At 32.0% G+C, this 16,156-nt stretch overlaps 1 pseudogene; it reads right to left on the reverse strand.

Moving 5' to 3' along the window:
• Positions 1 to 896: 896 nt before the first annotated feature.
• On the reverse strand, positions 897 to 15,707 carry LOC149569331 (serpin-ZXA-like; annotated as a pseudogene).
• Positions 15,708 to 16,156: the final 449 nt, after the last annotated feature.

The following is a 16,156-nucleotide window of genomic DNA, read 5'->3' on the forward strand; positions in this document are numbered from 1 at the left end:
CAAAAATATAATCTTAGAATTTTTGGTTATTGCATTTTATTATTTGTTAAAATTAACTTAAAAAGTATAATATTGTTATGTCAATTTTAGAACTATAAAATAAGATCTCTAATACTAAATATAACATAGTCAACAAAAATTTACAAGAATAGAAAATAATAAATAGTAAATTATATATATATATATATATATATATATATATATATATATATATATATATATATATATATATATATATATATATATATATATATATATATATAGTAATTAATTTATAATGTCTAAAACATGATTCTATGAAATTAAAGTTGTCTTTCATATTTTTTTAAAAAATATTTTGAATATATTATGTTAAATGGATATCCATATATAATTTTTTATTTATAAATGAACTATAAAGCTTCAAGTTTATAATTTTTTCTATAAACTTTATCGAGTAATTTAAACTAATTTCTTTACTAACTAGATTTCTACATCTGAACTATTTGTATTCATAAATCAAATAATTTAGAGTTTATGATTTTTTCATACAACTTTAATCTTCAACTTGAACAACATAAACTATTTAGTTTCTCTACAAGCTAAGTATTAAATAACTCAAATTTGAATATTACTTTCATGACTATGAGTGATGATAATGAGAACCACAACAAAGGGCATCTAGCAATACTCAAAGTACTAGAATAGTTGTTCTTGATGAAAAAAATATTAAAGACTTGATATATAATTAGTGGTACACTTGTTGTGACTAAACATGAAAAATGTTTACATGTCATGTTGTAGGCACAAAACAATCTTCTACTTTAAACTAAAGGTAGGGACTCTAGCTCTTTTAATGCCCTTGTTTTGTGCTGATTTCGTTAAATGTTTTTAATTGCCAAATTGTACAAAAGAACTCAACTTTCCAAGGGATTCAAAACATGGCCAACAAACAGGATAACTCCAGTTGTATCTTCCTTGATCAAAAACATGAATGGATGATCAACTACAAAGTCCTCTATCGGGTACATACGCATGCACATTAGCTTGACAAATGAGAATGTAGTGACAACCATTTCTTTGGTTCCCACTTCATCAACCTCCACAAATTACTTGTGGATGTTGAAATGTTTAATGCCACATGTTAGTTTCCCCTTGAGCCAAATGCCCACCTACCACCTTGACGGCCAACAGAACTATCAAAAATATTAATGCACAGTAGGTGAATTCAAAATTGAAAAATGAGAGGGAAAATGTTTGTGGAAAGAGACAAAAGGAATGAATTAGTTTCATTTGAATATTTGAAGGAGTTTAATGGTTATAGAGTAGAGCACAGAGAGAAAAATAAATTCATCAGCAGATCAAGATAGAAGAAAGAAGGAAGTTCTAGTTTCATGTTTATAGTTGCACGTGTTGGGTCCTTTTTGGTTATTCTATAAGTTCATTGTTTATTATTTGACCTGTGAATCAGTTATTGATCCAAGTGTAATTATATGTAGCCATTAGAGCTGCAAGTTTAAAGTTTAAAGTTTTATCAGTTTGAAGATTTTAGGGTTTTCTTGTTGAAGCTGAATACTCACAAATTTTTTAATAGTTTTAACATATTTGAATAGAAAGCAAGAAAGCAAGAATGCATACCAAAATCTATTGTTCTTCTTATATTTATCATTGCATAATATTATTGCATTTGATAAGTTCATTGTTGAAAGCTTCATCCTTCAACTCTTTGGTTTTAATGGTGGAAAAATCCAAGTTGTAAGTCTAGTTTATAGCCCACTCAATTTGGTCTATATTAAGTCCTCTCTTTTTTGCTCTCATAGAGTTTTTTCTGTAGTTTGAACCAAGCTCACTCAGTATCCACTTCTTTCAAACACCATTTTGTAGTGGCTATTGAGCTTAGTCAGCATCCCTTGTTATCGAGATCATTTGGCATCCACTGTTCCAAGTTGCCCTTATGTGCCAAGTTCTGTTGGCTTCCTCTTGTACTAAGATAACTTGGCACCCTCTGCCTATCACTCGGCATCTATTGGTGCTGGGAAAAATTGACACTTGGCACCTTCATGGGCCAAGTGAAATTTTTAGGGTTTTGATTTTTTTTTTTACATAGTATCAGAGATTTGAGGCCTCACATTCATAGTGAGTTAGGGCATTTATTTTTCTAGAATATTTGACATGGTAGGAGATACAAGAAAGATATCATAGCAACCATCATTCTTTAATGGACAAAATTATGATACATGGGAAAAGAAGATGAAAACCATAATGGTTGCAAATTATTTGTGAGAGCTTGTGATTAATGGTTTCAATGATTTGATAGACCCAACTTAGTATGCTACTCTCACAATCTACAAAAGGCTTAGTTGAAAGAGTCAAAGAAAAAATATGGTAAGGCATTAAATCTAATTGAGGCAGTAATGATAGAGATAGTTTTTCCTAAGATTACAACATCAAATTATGCAAAAGAAGCATGGGACATCATTGAGACAAACTTCAAGGGGACTGATAAGGTCATAGTAGTGAGGCTACAAATGATCAAAAGAGAATTTGAGAACCTTCAAATGAGGGACAGTGAACTTATCATAGAGTTCTGCTCACGAATCTCTCAAGGCTCAAGAGAATTCAAGAGGTAGGGGGAGAGGTAGAAATGGCTCCAGTAGAGGCTCAAGAAGTAGAGGTCGTGGAAGGAATGGTCAAAGAAATGCTGGTGCATAAAGCTTAGGAAGAGCAAGTAACCAAGAGGGAACAAGCACCTCTCAAATAGCTATACAGGAGGTAAGAACAATTACAACTCCAACAAGAGCAATGTTCAATGCTACTACCGTCATAAGTATGGGTATTATGCAAGTGAATGATGGAAGAAATAGGGTGATCAGTCAAAGTAGAATGCTAATGTGGTTGATGTGAACATGGGAAATACAAACAATCCCACTACCTTCATCATGTGTAACATTAGTGAAGAAGGAAACCCTGAGGTATGGTACCTGGGCAATGGTTGTAGAAACCACATGAGTGGTAATGAAATTTTATTTTCCTTCATTGATAAGACTTTAAAGTCTCAAATTAAAATGGGAAATAATGGAATGATTCCCATAGTAGGCAAAGGATCTATTGTGGTCTACACTGAGCAAGGTGAGAAGAAGGAGACATAGAATGTGTATTTTTCCCCCAGAAAGAAGCACAACTTTATGAGTGTTGGACAACTAATTCAAAATAGATACAAATTGCTCATGGAAAATGACAAGCGTGTCATTCATGAGAAGGATGGGAGTAATAGATTACTTACAGTGTTCCAAATGACAAAGAACCGGATGTTCCCGTTGAGGATAGAGCCATGTTTCTCTTTTGAAATCAGTGTTGCACCTCCCAAGCATGCATGTACAGTAGTACATCAACAATCATCTCATAGAAAAATGATTGAAGACCCCTCCAAGCTTTGGCGTTTCAAGTATGGACATCTTGGCTTTGCTTGTTTTTGTTGTCCAAGAAATGATAGATGGTTTTCCAAGCATAGTAGATTCATATGACAAGTGTGAGGCTTGCATTTTGGGTAAGCAACATAGGCTTCCCTCTAATTCTAGAAATTCTAGAAGGGCTATAGCACTATTAGAATTGGTGCATTCTAATTTGGTATGCCCTAAGAAAACTACTTCTATTGGGGGGAGTACTTATTTTATGACATTAATAGATGATATTAGTTGTAGGATATGGGTGCATTTTTTGAAGAAAAAATCTGAAGCATTTGATAAATTTTTTGAATTTAAAGCCTTATCTAGAAAAGAATGTGGACACTATGTAAAGGTCCTTGGATCAAATAGACAAGGGGAGTATACATCCAATATGTTTGTAATTTTTTGCAGATAGAATGGCATCAAGGAAGAGTTGGCAACTAGTTATACTTTGTAGCAAAATGGAGTGGCTGAGAGGAAGAACAAGACCATTGTTGAAATGACAAGAAGCATGATGAAAGTAAAAGGACTTCCAACTAAATATTGGGTAGAGGCTATAGCAATAGTAGTATATTTGATTAATAGGTGTCCTACAAAATTAGTTCGTGGCAAGATACCTCTTAAGGCTTGGTCAAGGAACAGATGGATAGTTGAGGACTTGAGAGTGTTTGAATGTGTACCATATGCACATGTTCCTAAAGAACAAAGGAAAAAGCTATATGAAAAAGCTATGAAGTGCATCTTCACAGGTTATAGCTTAGAATCAAAGGCTTATAGATTGTATATGATCCAATTAACAAGAAGATCATCATTTTAAGAGATGTGGAGTTTCTTGAAAATCAATCATGGCATGGCTCAGTAGATGAATCCTCAAGAACTAAGCAACCCTTAACATGCTGAGCAATAGCTCCAAGCACATCAAGAAAACCATGAGCTAGTATACAAACCATTAGCAATAGTAATACTAAAAATTCATATCATACTCTCACCTCCTTATTGCCAAGAAAGACTAAAAGTCTAAGGGAGATATACTAAGATGATGGTGAGAGTGTAAATTTTGCATTATTTTCTCATAGTGAGCCAATTTATTTTGAAGAAGTTATGAATGAAGAGAAATGGTATAATGACATTGATGAGGAAATAGATGCTATTGAAAGAAATGAGACATGGGAGTTAACTAGTTTGTCTCCCAAGAAACAAGTAATTGGAGTGAAATGGGTATACAAGACCAAGTGCAATGCTGAAGAAAATATAGATTCACATAAGGAACATTTAGTGGTCAAGGGGTACAAGTAGCAATATGGAAAATATTATGATGAGACATATGCTCTAGTTGCAAGAATGGAAGCTGTGCATGGTGTCATAGAAATTGCAGCCCAACATAAATGGAAGGTATATCAAATGGATGTGAAGTATGTCTTCTTGAATGGTGTATTGAAAGAAGAAGTTTATGTGGAGTAGACACCTAGTTATGAAGTTGCAGGTGAAGAACACAAAGTGTATAGATTGAAGAGAGCTCTTTATGGGCTCAAGCAAGCTCCAAGGGCATGGTAGAATAAGATTGACTAATATTTGATGAGCAATGGCTTTAGCAAAAGCGATGGTGAGCCCACTCTCTACATCAAGGCATCAAATGATAATCTTTTGATTGTTTTCTTGTATGTAGATGATTTAATTTTCACCGAAAATGATAATTTCCTAATTGGTGAGTTCAAAGTGGCCATGAAAAATGAATTTGAAATGACAGACCTAGGTCTCTTGAAGTACTTTATAGGCATAGAAGTAAAACAAATGCATGATGGCATATCCATCTCTCAAGAAAAATATGCAAGGCAAATCTTGGAGAGATTCAAATTGCAGAATAGTATTGCAACCCCAACACCAATAGCAGTAGGTCTAAAGTTGAGTAAGGAAGATTGCAACAAAAGTGTGAATCCAATGCTATAGAAGAGCATGGTTGGAAGTTTGATGTATTTGACTCTAACTCAGCTAGACATAATGCATGTAGTAAGTTTAATTTCTAGATTTATGGAAATACCAAAGGGTTCCCATTGGCAAGCAGGAAAGAGGATCCTAAGGTATGTGAATGATAGCAAGGGATTTGAAATTTTATATACTAGAGAAAATGATTTCAAGCTGGTTGATTATATAGATAGTGATTGGGCTAGAGGTTTAGATGATAGGAAGAGGACTTTCGAATACATGTTTCATATGGGATCAATTTCTATTTCTTGAGCATCCAAGAAGAAAACTATTGTTGCTCAATGTACAACCGAGATTGAATACATAGCAACAAATGTAGTAACATGTCAAGCTATTTAGTTTAGGAGGATCTTGATAGATTTGAATGAAAGGCAAGAGGATGGAACAAGAATTTATTGTGACAACATCATCTCAATTGCATTATCCAAAAATCCAGTCTTTCATGGGAGAAGCAAGCACATAGAGATCAAATATCACTTCATCAAAGAGTTGGTAGAGAATGAGGATATCAAAATGAAGTTTTACAAATATGAGGAACAGCTAGCAGACTTTTTTACAAAGTCTTTAGGCATTGTAAGTTTTGTACATCTAAGAGAGTGTCTTGGTGTAGTTGATTTGGCTTATAAGCGATCCTTGTTTGTTTTTCTTGGGACAAAGGGGTAGTGTTGAAATATTTAATGTTGTAGGTCAATTGCCCCTTGAGCCAAATGTCCACCTACCACATTGATGACCAATAGAGTGGTCACAAATATTAATGCATGATAGGTCAGTTCAAAATTGAAAAATAAGAGGGAAAATGTGTTTGGCAAGAGACAAAAGGAATGAATCCATTTCATTCAATCAGTTGAAGGAGTTGCAGAGTTGCATAGTAGAGCATAGAGAAAAAAGAAATTAATTTGCAAATCAAAATAGAAAACAAAAGCAAGTTCAAGTTTCATGTTCATAGTTGCACATCTTGGGTCCTTTTTGGTTATTCTATAAATTCATTATTTTTCATTTGACCTATGAAGCAGTGATTGCTCCAAGTGTTATTGTATGTAGCCATTAGAGTTGCAAGTTTAAAGTTTAAAGTTTTATTAGTTTGAAGATTTTAGTGTTTTTTGGTTGAAGCTAAATGCTCCCAAATTTTGTAATAGTTTTATCATATTTGAATAGAAAGTAAGAAAGAAAGTAGGCATACTAAAATCTAATTTTATTCTTCTATTTATCATTGCATAATATTATTGCATTTGAGAAGTTCATTGTTGACAGCTTTATCCTTCAGCGCTCTGGTTTTAATGGTTGAAAAATCCATGTTGTAAGTCTAGTTTATAGATCAATCTGTTTGGTCTATATTAAGTCCTCTCTTTGTTGCTCTCACCGAGTTCTAACTATATTTTAAATTGGGCTCACTTGGCATCCACTTCTACCGACCACTAGCTTTTAGTGGCTACCGAACTCACTTAGCATCCCTTGTTGTTGAACTCACTCGACATCCACTGTGTTGAGTTGCCCTTGTGTGCCGAGTTCACTCAACTTCCTCTTGTGCCAAGCTAACTCAACGCCCTCTACCTATCACTCGAAATACACTAGTGCCAAAAAAAAAACTAACACTCAATACCTTCATTTGCTGAGAAATTTTTTTAGGGTTGTGATTTATTTTTAATAATGGAGAACAACTAAAAAGTTGACATGCACACCACCATTAAACTCAACCATTTCATCAAATTTTGCATCATCATAAAAGGGCAACACTAGCCCCATCCTTTTAAGGATCTTAGTTGCATTAACACTAAATGATATCTTGAAGCGAGGAAGTTGAAAACTATGTACTTGTACTACGGTTACTCTAAATAGATGTTTTTCCAAAAAAAAAGATCAAAGTTTCTCTCTATTTTAGGTAGACCATTGATGTCATTAGGTAGTATAATATACATTGAGAAGGATCAATTGTAGCATCCATACAAATAGGGAAGGCATAGAATTTTGCATTCGTCAACTATTTTGATATGTTGATTCTTTCTTGTAGTCATCATGGGCACTTGCACATTCTCCCCATTCAGTAAATTAAAAGTACCTTCTTTTGTTGCAAATGAATTAAATTCTTCTAGCCATGTACCATTAAAATACAAAGCATTTGCCAAAATGAGCCTGGTATCTTCATCTAAAGAATTAGGCAAAGGAAGCTCTTGTATCTTCCCCTTGTTCTCATATTTCAGCCCACTTATTCACCTCCATTCTAACTTCATTTGGCTAATAAAGGTCATCAAAAACATAGTAGTCAAGCCAAATAGATGAAATGGTAAATTGTGTCATATGTTCTCTCCTATGGTTTAAAATAAATACTAAGAAAAGTAAGTTCTTTATATTTGTGAAATAAGGAATATTAATGTGATTTTTTCATGATTTCTAAAATGATATAATCTATGTTTCATTATCAAATGATATATTTGATCCAAGTTAAGTAAACCATCAAATGTTCATATCCATGTGTACAAGCCATACATCAAGGTCTCTTACACTCTAGGTGTTACTTTGCAACATAACTTCTAATTAAATTTTAATACCATTAAAAAAAATTCAAACTATAGATTACACAGAAAACTTTTGAAGTGTGGGTTAATAAATTCTAGGACTATCACATGGAGGGTAAAGGAATAAATATAAATATACCTTGTTCATAAAATCAACTAAGCTAGCTTGAGCATTATATCGATTATTTAGAATATCTCTATAATTGGGTTTCAATGTAATCATCTTATCCACCCATACTCCTTTCACAAATGTTAGGTGAGGACCTCCTATAGCACTTTCATTTGCTAAAATTATATTTATGAGATGAGAAGTAACTTGATGCAATTAATCAAGATCTTTGATGTTAAGACAAGAGAAAATCTAGTCCAATGTTGTACCCTATTAGAATAATGTTTATTTATTTAGTGGTAGGAATGCATTTAACGTATACTCCAGAGCTTTCTACTTACCTCGTGAAGCTTCCTCCTTTGAGAAATATGTAAATTAAAAAATATATAAAACTCTTTAGAATGCTTCCTTTCTTGAAGTTTCTCAAGAAGTCTCTAGAAATATGTATAAGCTCTATAAATAGACCATTCCTCTCGGCTATAAAAACATGAAAAAAAAATAGTGCTTTAATGATAAAGTGTGCATATTTGATATATTTAATCTTGTTTTGTTGCTCTATTTTATTTAGCTTTGTTTTTACTCTTTATGCCACTATTTTTAAAATTGGTTCATCATGGTATCATAGCAATTTTAGTTCTTTAGACTATGTATATATGGTGCTTTTGGTATGAATGTTTATACTTGCAGGTGTAAAATTTGGGAGTGAGCAGCACCAACATTTCTTGTGGCAAAGGAAGAATATTGCATCAAGAGGAAAAGGTTTTTCCTCAATGAGTTGGTGAGAGTTTTCCAATTTTAAGTCTTGGTGTTCAAGTTTTTAAAATATTTTTCATTCTCATCGAAAAAGGAGAGAACTTAAAAATGGAATCACTTTGTGTTATTCTACCCATAATTAAATTAAATTGGAAAAATTATTATGATTGGGTATCTCATGTTGAAATCACTCTACTCTTCAAAATTTTTATGATATTGTGACTGGTAGTGAACAAAGGCCTACAAATCCAGGAAAGGATCAAGATAATTGGGATAAAAGGGACAAGAAGGAAACAATGCTAATCAAGCTTACACTTTCAGAAGAGGTTTTTCCAAAAGTTCATAATGAAAGAAGTAGAGTCAAGGCATGGGAGATTTTGAAGGATCTATATCAAAATTCAGGTGATGTATGGATTTTATCTCTCACTATTGAGTTATATAATATGAAACTTTCAAGCTCACAAGAGATAGTGCCACATTTAATTAAGTTAAAGGAAAAGAAGAATGAGCTTGCTTCTCTTGGAAAAGATATAGATGATAGAGATTCTATGCAAATTATATTACAAATTCTTATGGGATTTGATCAATCACTTATAAGGGGTTCAGATACTATAGATAAATTAAAAAGTATTAAATCTGAAGAATTATATGCTAAGTTAGTTCAAGAAGAGAAAAGACATGTTAAAGGAAAAGAATCATTTGATGGTGAATCTCAAGCATTTGTAATGAAAGGAAAACAATATTATAAGAAGTCACAAGATAATCAATCTAAAGAAAGAAATTGGAAGTATGAAAATAAGAGTGTTTCACCTATAGATCATAATAGAAGTAAATAGAAATGTCATTATTGTGGTAAAATGGTCATAAGGCCAAAAAAATGTTTCAAGAAAAAGAGAGGTACAGAGAAAGAGATAAATAATTCTTGAAAAATTGGTGATTCTAAAAGAAATGCATTTTGTGTTGCACTTAAAGAAAATAATACTTTCAAAGATAATTGGGTTATTGATTCTAGTGCTACACAACAAATGTCCCATACTGAGAATCAATTTGAATCAATAAGTAAAAATAATATAGAGAAAATATATTTGGGAGATAATAGTGCTTACAAATTAAAGGGACTGGTGATGTCAAAGTTGATAATAGTTTGTACAAAAATGTAAATTTAGTCCTTGAATTAAAAATAAATCTACGCTCAGTATCTCAAATTGCAAGTCAAGGACATAAAATAGAATTCTATAAAGTATCTCAAACTACAATTCAAGGACATAAAATTGAATTCTATAATGATAAGTGTTTAATCAAGGATGTCAATGATGATTAAAGAGTTATTGCAATTGGTAAAATGGAGAATGGATTATATAAGTTTAAAGAATTTACTTCTAAATGTGAAGATAAACATATGTGTGCTATTGCCTAATATGATGATATGAGAAAGTTATGGCATGAGCATTTGGGGCATGTCAATTTGCAAAGTCTCAAGCTTATGGAGAGATTAAAAATGGTGCATGAGATTCCAAAGATATCATTAATTCCTACGGTATGTGAAGGATGTGCAATGGGAAAATAACATGTGGAAAGTTTCCCTAAAGGTAAATCATTGAGAGCAAAAACTCTTCTACACCTAGTTGATAATGATGTAATAGGTTTATTTAAAACACCTTCAATTGGAGGATCAAGGTATGCTCTCACCTTTATAGATGATAATAGTAGAAGAATTTGGGTGTATTTTCTACAAAAGAAAGATGAAGTTTTTCAAAATTTTAAGTAGTTTAAAGCTTTGAATGAAAGACAAAGTGGAAAGTGTTTAAAAATAATAAGAACTAATAGAGAGAATGAATACATGAATAAGGCCTTTTTAGATTTTTGTAAAAAACATGGCATAAAGAAGGAATCAACTTTTTCTTATTCACCCCAACAAAATGGGGTCGCTGAAAGGATAAATAGAACTATAACAGAAATGGCTAGGTGTATGCTTCATTATAGAAATTGAGAAGCTATATTTTGGGCTAAAGAAGTTCATACTGCTATATATATCTTGAATAGATCACCTACTAAAGTGGTTTTGAACATAACACTAGAAGAGGCATGGAGTGGAAGAAAGCCTATAGTATCTCATTTAAGAATTTTTGGCTATAAAGAATATGCTCACATTCCTAATGAAAGAAGAAGCAAACTTGAAAGGAAGAGTTAGAAGTGCATTATGGTTGGAAATAGTGAGAAATCAAAAGGATATAGGTTATACAATCCTAGAATTAATAAAATTTATATTAAAAGAAATGTATGGTTTGATGAAGATGTTAAGAATGATAACTCCCCAACAATATCTTTCTTTCAAATTTTGGTTGATGAAGAAAGTTCTACTTCTACCAATGGTCAAATTCAAGGTGTGAAAACTACTACATAGGAAGGACTCAAGTTTAAGAATCAAGTGAAAGTGATAATGAAAATCCAAAGAAATTCAGAACAATCCAAGAAATTATCAAGAAGTTCCTAGAGATGTATTTGCTAACTATGCTCTTATGACCAAGGTGATGCAAGTTAACACTCCGAGCACATATGAAGAAGCAAGAGGAAAAGATGAATGGGAAATGAATATACAAGAAGAATACAATTCCTTGATAAAGAATGGAACATGTGAACTTACAACAGTTCCAGAAGGAAAAATGTGGTTGGTTGCAAGTGGACCTATATAACCAAGTTCACATTAGATGGAGCTATTGCAAAATACAAAGCAAGGTTAGTGGCTAAAGGTTTCTCACAAGAAGAAGGTATATACTATACTGAGACTTTTTCTCCAGTAGCTAAGATGACTTCCATTCATAAAATAATTTCTTTAGCTACAAAGCTTGGTTGGAAATTTTTTCAAATGGATATAAAAAGTACATTTTTGCATGGTGATTTAAAGGAAGAAATTTACATGCAGTAACCACCAAGATTTATTAAATATGATGAAAAAAATTTGGTGTGTAGATTAAGAAAAACACCATATGGTCTTAACAAGCACCAAGGGCATGTTACTAAAAAATAAATAAGTATTTCCTAGATGAGGGATTTAAAAGAAGTAAAGTTGATCCAGATGTGTATGTAAAATATAGTGATGATAAAGTTTTTAATATTGTATTGTATGTGGATGACTTGATTAATACAGGAGATCACACATATAATATTGAGATAACAATGGATCAACTCAAACAAGTTTTTGAAATAACTAATTTAGGACTAATGCACTATTTTTTGGGTATGCAAGTATGGCAAGAAGAAGGAAGGATCATGCTTTCTTCAAACTAAGTATGCTCCTGATGTACTTAAAAAAGTCAATATGAGCGATTGTAAACCATCTAAAACACCATGTGAAGTAGGATTAAGTGCTAACTCTACTCAAAAGAAGGTGGATGGAAAATTGTATAGGCAGCTTTTTGGAAATCTTTTGTATCTTACTATAACTAGACCAGATATTGCATATGTGATTGGTATTGTATCCAAGAACATGGAAGATCCACACATTGAACATTGGAAAGTGGCTAAAAGAATATTAAGATATATTAAGGGTACTTAGTAGCTTGGCATCAAATATAGATATGGACGAGATCCTACTTTAGTTGGATATATAGATTTTGATTACGTAGGTGACATTGATGATAGAAAGTCAACTTTAGGATATATATACCATCTTGGATATAGACCAATCTCATGGAGTAGCAAGAAGCAATCAACAATGTCACTATCATCTACAAAAGCTAAATATATTGGTTCATCAAAGGCATCTCAAGAAGTATTGTGGCTTAGCAAGCTACTTGAAGAATTGCATCATCCACAAGAATCTCCAACAATAATATTTTGTGATAATCAAAGTGCCATCAAGCTAGCAAAAAATCTAATATATCATGCAAGGTCCAAGAATATAGAAGTGCATCATCATTTTGTTCAAAATTTAATTGAAAGTCAAGAGGTGAAGCTACAATTTTGTGGAATAGAAGATCAAGTTGCTAATGTATTTACAAAAGCATCATCCATAGCCAAATTTATGAAATTTAGAGATCTATTGCTACTCAAAGATGTTTCTATTCTCTAAAAATAAAAATTATGGGGGGGGGGGGGTGGGGTGTCAAAATAATGTTTATTATTTAGTGATAGGAATGCATTTAATGTATACTCCAGAACTTTCTACTTTCCTCATGAAGCTTCCTTCTCTGAGCAATATGTAAATTTAAAAATATATAGAACTCTCTAGAATGCTTCATTTCTTGAAGCTTCTCAAGAATTCTCTCGAAATATGTATAAGCTCTATAAATAGAGCATTCTTCTTGGCTATAAAAGCATGAAGATAAATTATAGTGCTTTAATGATAAAGCGTACATATTTGATATATTGAATCTTGTTTTGCTGCTCTATTTTATTTAGCTCTGCTTTTACTCGTTATGCTGCTCTTTTTTAATTGGTTCATAATACCCTTCGCTTCACCTGTAGCCAAACTTAGTGTAATAGATATGCTCAATGGAGAAAACACACAGTTCTTATTCTCATCTACACTTTCTTCTATTGCTTCCTTTGAGAAAATAATTGAAAATTTCTCTCGAGTATGAACTGAAGTATGGATATCCATATTTCTTTCATAGATCAATGTATGATTTAGTACAATGTTTTAAACTATAAATAGAAAGCACAAAAAAATTGGAGATCTCATCTTCCAATCTGTCTTCTATCTGCCAGCCTAACTTAATTTATCATATGCACAAATTTTGATAATTGCCAGCTTACATCTGTTATGATTGCCTAGTTAATTATGTTGATAACTATCATGAAAGTGGTTGGTTTAAATATCACATACTAATGATTAATTCTTAGACTAAAAGTGCTAAATAGTCAAATTTAACTACATTTTTCCAAACTTAATTTCTTCATTAGTATATGATGTTTAAGGCTAACCCTAAGAAAGAGCCATATAATCCTTTGACAATTAAATGCAATCATGATTGCTTTAGACCAACGCAAACCGAGCTAAATGAGGTGGACAATATTGAAGGAAAATGAAATTGATAATAATAACACCATAAGTAAATAGTAGAAATATCTACTAGAACATAGGTTAATATAGAGAAAAATCTACTACAATAGAGGATAGGGAAGATAATAAAGAATTCTTCATTTCTCAATAGTCATTTGTGTATAGTGTCTATGCTTATATAGAATTTGAGCTAACTGTGAAATAAATGAACATTAAGAGAATTCCTCCAAGTGTACAGTAGTGGACAAAGTCTTCATTATTATTTGTGACAACACCCAACTTATACTCAACTACTAGCTGGAGAATAGGAAACGTTCATTACTATTTGTGACACCATTGCAATTTCACAAAACTCCGGAGTTGATTGCTATACAAAATAGTACATTTGGTTCAACAAACTAGTGATGTGGAGACCAAGCTCCTAGTTATTCCAACACCCTCCCTTAAGTTCTACCACTGAAGACTCTTTATGTGGAAGAAATTACAATAAGAAATTCAAATAAAATATGTCCCAACATTGAGCCTTGTTAGGTACCCATTTACAACATAAGAAAAATTGTCTCCTCTTCTTTAGGATTTTTCACCCAAACAAGTGGTTTTGGCTTAGCACAAACCCTTCAACAAACTTTTAGGTTTTTTGCCTAAACAAGTGGTTTTGGCTTACCACAAACTCTTCAATAAATTTTTAGGGCTTTTTTTCACCAAAAAAAATGGTTTTAGATTACCACAAACCCTTCAATAAATTTTTAGGTTATTCACATAAAAAAATGGTTTTGGATTACCACAAAGCCTTTAACAAAATTAGAAAAAAATATCATTCCACTCATCGCAAAAAAATCTTTAAGCTTTTCTCTTTTATGAAGTCTCACTTTTTATGAATGTCTTGGTAGATAATGATTTTGATTTTCATGAACCATTTACAATGCTTTTTGAGAGTTCACACTCACACTTGAACATTTTTATCTAAACAAACCTTTAATCATATCTATGATAGTTTTCCAACTTGATCCATAACTCCATCCAACATCCATTTTGAAGCATTTCTCCATAGAATTCTTTTTACATTGTATATTCCAACATGTCTTTTCACAATGACTCTTTAATCCACAAAGACTACATGGATATAGATCCCAACACTTTTGTTTTGCGTGCCCTTTCCTGTTACAAATTGAACATTGCATATATTGTTTACATTGAAAAAAATTGACTGAATCTATATAATCATTTCTTTCATATATCATGTATACTAGTCCTTCATACTTTGGTCTCATGATTGGCTCAATAGGCTCTATGATTCCTTGTTCATGTTTTCCCAATCGTTTACCTCTGTAACACATTTTCTTCATTATATTCCATCCAAAATTCTTATTATCACAACTAATAGTATTTGATGCCACATTTTAATATTCTTTATCACAAACACTCTCAATAGAGTCACAGTTTTCTAGTGGTGAATTCAAGTCATCTATACTACATGAAACATCACATACTAATTTTTCTTTCACACATGCATTTCTTTCAATGATGGATTGATTTAGTTCATCTTTTAACAAGTCATTTTTATCTTTTACTTTTTTCATTTTCTCCTCTTATTCATCCTTTAACAAGTAATTTTCTTCTTTTACTTTCTTCATTTCCTCCTCTAATTCATCATTTCTTTTCTTAACATTATCCAACAACTATAATTTTTTCTCTAGCTCTCCATTTGCAGCTATATAGTCATTAATTTGATTTAAAAATTTGCATCTCTCTATATTCATTTCATTTCTTAACTGTGTCAGTTCTTCTTGCAAAAAAATCTTCTCACAAATGAAGTGTCCATTTTCTTTCTTCACATTTATTAATTCTTCTTTTAAAATGTCTATCTCATAAATTAAATTTGCATTTTCCTTTACCACTCTTTTACCTTGCTTCCCCATTACGATTAATCCACAAATAACACTTTCTTTGAATTAACCTAGCACTTTCACCACATTTCACAATCATAGTGACAATTTTAGGTTTCCTCATCTATTCCTTAAAAATTTGAATGTAAGATTACTGGACATGATCACCATCTCAACAATATCACACCAAACTCTATAACCTTTTCTCTACATTGATGAAATAGATAATTTTACCTACAACAATCTCATTCTTCTCTTAATGTAGTAATGGACAAAATACTAACTACCCTTCTCTTGAGTAATCTTTTACCAATCATTTTTTGTTCTCATTTAGACAACAACTTCCAAAAACAAAACAATCTATTCCACTGTCCATCTTTGCTTTTCAAAGACCCAAATATTTCTTTGATGCTCGTCAATCAGATTATAACCTTCAGTACACAAAATTCACACAACAAAAATCTGCCACATCCCAAGAGTCA

Source organism: Cupressus sempervirens, chromosome 3 (assembly GCF_028749045.1).
Source record: "Cupressus sempervirens isolate cs-2001-9-10 chromosome 3, ASM2874904v1, whole genome shotgun sequence".
Lineage (NCBI taxonomy): Eukaryota > Viridiplantae > Streptophyta > Pinopsida > Cupressales > Cupressaceae > Cupressus > Cupressus sempervirens.